We start from the raw sequence: 5,000 nt of genomic DNA, 5'->3' as shown, positions 1-5,000 counted from the left end.
TACGTTGTACCTTAACCTAACCTACGTTGTACCTTAACCTAACCTACGTTGTACCTTAACCTAACCTACGTTGTACCTTAACCTAACCTACGTTGTACCTTAACCTAACCTACGTTGTACCTTAACCTAACCTACGTTGTACCTTAACCTAACCTACGTTGTACCTTAACCTAACCTACGTTGTACCTTAACCTAACCTACGTTGTGCCTTAACCTAACCTACGTTGTGCCTTAACCTAACCTACGTTGTGCCTTAACCTAACCTACGTTGTGCCTTAACCTAACCTACGTTGTGCCTTAACCTAACCTACGTTGTGCCTTAACCTAACCTACGTTGTGCCTTAACCTAACCTACGTTGTGCCTTAACCTAACCTATGTTGTGCCTTAACCTAACCTATGTTGTGCCTTAACCTAACCTATGTTGTGCCTTAACCTAACCTATGTTGTGCCTTAACCTAACCTATGTTGTGCCTTAACCTAACCTATGTTGTGCCTTAACCTAACCTATGTTGTGCCTTAACCTAACCTATGTTGTGCCTTAACCTAACCTATGTTGTGCCTTAACCTAACCTATGTTGTGCCTTAACCTAACCTATGTTGTGCCTTAACCTAACCTATGTTGTGCCTTAACCTAACCTATGTTGTGCCTTAACCTAACCTACGTTGTGCCTTAACCTAACCTACGTTGTGCCTTAACCTAACCTACGTTGTGCCTTAACCTAACCTACGTTGTGCCTTAACCTAACCTACGTTGTGCCTTAACCTAACCTACGTTGTGCCTTAACCTAACCTACGTTGTGCCTTAACCTAACCTACGTTGTGCCTTAACCTAACCTACGTTGTGCCTTAACCTAACCTACGTTGTGCCTTAACCTAACCTACGTTGTGCCTTAACCTAACCTACGTTGTGCCTTAACCTAACCTACGTTGTGCCTTAACCTAACCTATGTTGTGCCTTAACCTAACCTATGTTGTGCCTTAACCTAACCTATGTTGTGCCTTAACCTAACCTATGTTGTGCCTTAACCTAACCTATGTTGTGCCTTAACCTAACCTATGTTGTGCCTTAACCTAACCTATGTTGTGCCTTAACCTAACCTATGTTGTGCCTTAACCTAACCTATGTTGTGCCTTAACCTAACCTACGTTGTGCCTTAACCTAACCTACGTTGTGCCTTAACCTAACCCATATTGTACCTTAACCTAACCCATATTGTACCTTAACCTAACCCATATTGTACCTTAACCTAACCCATATTGTACCTTAACCTAACCCATATTGTACCTTAACGTAACCTAATTTGTGCCTTAACGTAACCTAATTTGTGCCTTAACGTAACCTAATTTGTGCCTTAACGTAACCTAATTTGTGCCTTAACGTAACCTAATTTGTGCCTTAACGTAACCTAATTTGTGCCTTAACGTAACCTAATTTGTGCCTTAACGTAACCTAATTTGTGCCTTAACGTAACCTAATTTGTGCCTTAACGTAACCTAATTTGTGCCTTAACGTAACCTAATTTGTGCCTTAACGTAACCTAATTTGTGCCTTAACGTAACCTAATTTGTGCCTTAACGTAACCTAATTTGTGCCTTAACGTAACCTAATTTGTGCCTTAACGTAACCCATGTTGTGCCTTAACGTAACCCATGTTGTGCCTTAACGTAACCCAATTTGTGCCTTAACGTAACCCATGTTGTGCCTTAACCTAACCTATATTGTGCCTCAACCTAACCTATATTGCGCCTTAACCTGACGCACGTTGTCGCTGAACCTGCTCTGTAATTGTTATGCAACTCGTTAAATTAGTGTAGTGTTGCCTAACCGCAACCCTCGCAATATAGTTCGCTATTCGCACTGCCCGGTCCCCTGTGTATCGCGTCATGTTAAACACCTTGCAGGTGTTGCTGACTTTCCACATGCTCCTGCTATACACTGTAATGTGGATAGCAGCAGGACGTACATGCCCCCCCCCCTTCCCCCCTGCCTTCGCAAGCTGGTCGTTGAGAAGTTTGCATGTTCAATGCCCTTCGCATGCCGACGTACTCAGCCTACGTTGTGGTACGGCCTGTCACCTGTCCGCCGATGTACGCAAAACCCACAAACTGTACTGCACATTGGTCCGTATGTACTGAATGATACATCGTGGCACATGTGTGACCGTACGACGACTGCGCCTAGCAACGGCAGACCATACAGTCCAAATATTGTGCACGCAGCTACGTGTCGTCTCCCTATAAGAGCTGGATTGCAGTGTGGTACGCCATTCAGACGTGTGGGAGGAACGGACGCCCTGGATGGCGATCAGCATGAGCAGTCTGTTGATGTAGTGGAGCGTGTATTCGGACGTAGTCGTCTCTTCTCACACACCGTGATAGCATGTTGCACCGCGTTCCACATCTGCGACATCCTGCAGAGGCCGGCTGACAGTCGTTCGCGCAATGGACACCGCATACGTACGGGGGCTACCTTCCACGTGTTCTCGAGGCGTGCACATGTTGTTGCGTCTATGTGGGCAGACGTAGTGTGTTGTGACACCTGACACAGGCATGCAATACTCGTTGCAAATGGCGATGGACGTCTACGTTTGCTGGTGACGTTACGCAAATGAACAACAGGTAACCCGTTGTGGTGCGGTTGTTCTCGCTAGAGGTGAATCAGTGTTGGCGACGATCGGTCGAGCTATTAACCGGTTGTTTCAGGGATACCCACCATGCCCACGAACGTGAAAGGGGACCCACCATGCCCACGAACGCGAAAGGGGATCTGGGTGTGAGGCGATACGCGGCGGTGGCTGGGTGGGACCGTCCCCGGCCGGTGAGGGGGGGCCGCCCGGCGTGCTGGCAGCGCGGTGCGTGGGCGCACGCGCTACAGCCGGCTGGTGGGGGCGGCCAGTGGCAGGCGCGCCGGCCGACGGACGCGGCAGGCGGCGCAGCTGCGCGCCGGCGCCCCCTGCTCGCGGCGCCTTGCGGCCAAAGTAGGTCCTCGCGGGCCCGGTGCGAAGCGCGGTGGCCATCTGCAGTGTGCTGGTCCGATTGAGGACTGTGTGCGCTGAGGATGCGCCGCCGCCCGGCGCTCGGCGCCGCGACGCCGTCTGCTGCTCGGTCGCCCCAGCGGTTCTCGCAGGTGGTTTGTATCGCAGCTGTGCGGACGTGTTGGCGCGTGCGCTGTGCTGGGAGAGTTCGCTTCGGCACCCAAGTGGGGCTTTTGTCCTTCTGTGGCGCTGGCGTTGGAGCTGCCGGTCACCGTAGGTGGCGCGTGTTGTCTCCCGCCGGCAATGCCACGACAGCACGCTCCCGGGCCTCTGTCGGCAGCGGCAAGCTCAGTTGGGAGCACGGGTGGTCGCACCTAAAGCGTCTACTCGCCTAACTCCGGGCGATTGCGCCTCTCTCGAACCCGACCAAGTACTTAGGACGGCGCTGCGCGCCGCCGGGACCTGAGAGGGTTTCGAGGTGTGTTGTGCAGGGGAGCTCAGCCTCCTCCTGTTTGCAGAATAATTGAGCGGACGCTTGCGTGTTCGCGCGGGCCCCCGGGACACACTCCCGGGCGGCCGGCTGCTCAGCTCTAGTTGACGCAGCTCCCTGGCTGATCCTGCCAGTAGTCATATGCTTGTCTCAAAGATTAAGCCATGCATGTCTCAGTACAAGCCGCATTAAGGTGAAACCGCGAATGGCTCATTAAATCAGTTATGGTTCCTTAGATCGTACCCACGTTACTTGGATAACTGTGGTAATTCTAGAGCTAATACATGCAAACAGAGTCCCGACCAGAGATGGAAGGGACGCTTTTATTAGATCAAAACCAATCGGTCGGCTCGTCCGGTCCGTTTGCCTTGGTGACTCTGAATAACTTTGGGCTGATCGCACGGTCCTCGTACCGGCGACGCATCTTTCAAATGTCTGCCTTATCAACTGTCGATGGTAGGTTCTGCGCCTACCATGGTTGTAACGGGTAACGGGGAATCAGGGTTCGATTCCGGAGAGGGAGCCTGAGAAACGGCTACCACATCCAAGGAAGGCAGCAGGCGCGCAAATTACCCACTCCCGGCACGGGGAGGTAGTGACGAAAAATAACGATACGGGACTCATCCGAGGCCCCGTAATCGGAATGAGTACACTTTAAATCCTTTAACGAGTATCTATTGGAGGGCAAGTCTGGTGCCAGCAGCCGCGGTAATTCCAGCTCCAATAGCGTATATTAAAGTTGTTGCGGTTAAAAAGCTCGTAGTTGGATTTGTGTCCCACGCTGTTGGTTCACCGCCCGTCGGTGTTTAACTGGCATGTATCGTGGGACGTCCTGCCGGTGGGGCGAGCCGAAGGCGTGCGACCGCCTCGTGCGTGCTCGTGCGTCCCGAGGCGGACCCCGTTGAAATCCTACCAGGGTGCTCTTTATTGAGTGTCTCGGTGGGCCGGCACGTTTACTTTGAACAAATTAGAGTGCTTAAAGCAGGCAAGCCCGCCTGAATACTGTGTGCATGGAATAATGGAATAGGACCTCGGTTCTATTTTGTTGGTTTTCGGAACCCGAGGTAATGATTAATAGGGACAGGCGGGGGCATTCGTATTGCGACGTTAGAGGTGAAATTCTTGGATCGTCGCAAGACGAACAGAAGCGAAAGCATTTGCCAAGTATGTTTTCATTAATCAAGAACGAAAGTTAGAGGTTCGAAGGCGATCAGATACCGCCCTAGTTCTAACCATAAACGATGCCAGCCAGCGATCCGCCGCAGTTCCTCCGATGACTCGGCGGGCAGCCTCCGGGAAACCAAAGCTTTTGGGTTCCGGGGGAAGTATGGTTGCAAAGCTGAAACTTAAAGGAATTGACGGAAGGGCACCACCAGGAGTGGAGCCTGCGGCTTAATTTGACTCAACACGGGAAACCTCACCAGGCCCGGACACCGGAAGGATTGACAGATTGATAGCTCTTTCTTGATTCGGTGGGTGGTGGTGCATGGCCGTTCTTAGTTGGTGGAGCGATTTGTCTGGTTAATTCCGATAA

General features: G+C 51.4%; 1 non-coding gene across 1 annotated transcript in view; it reads left to right on the top strand.

Moving 5' to 3' along the window:
- The first annotated feature begins 3,580 nt into the window (after window positions 1–3,580).
- The window catches only part of LOC126439727 (small subunit ribosomal RNA), a 1,909-nt gene continuing 489 nt past the window's right edge, over window positions 3,581–5,000 (top strand). The window contains exon 1 of the ribosomal RNA XR_007581351.1: window positions 3,581–5,000. This exon is cut by the window's right edge and continues 489 nt beyond it. This is a non-coding gene — a ribosomal RNA (small subunit ribosomal RNA).

Source organism: Schistocerca serialis, unplaced genomic scaffold (genome assembly GCF_023864345.2).
Source record: "Schistocerca serialis cubense isolate TAMUIC-IGC-003099 unplaced genomic scaffold, iqSchSeri2.2 HiC_scaffold_134, whole genome shotgun sequence".
Taxonomy (NCBI): Eukaryota; Metazoa; Arthropoda; class Insecta; order Orthoptera; family Acrididae; genus Schistocerca; species Schistocerca serialis.
Note: the sequence above shows the minus strand (reverse complement) of the source record. Positions and strands in the feature narration are given on the sequence as shown.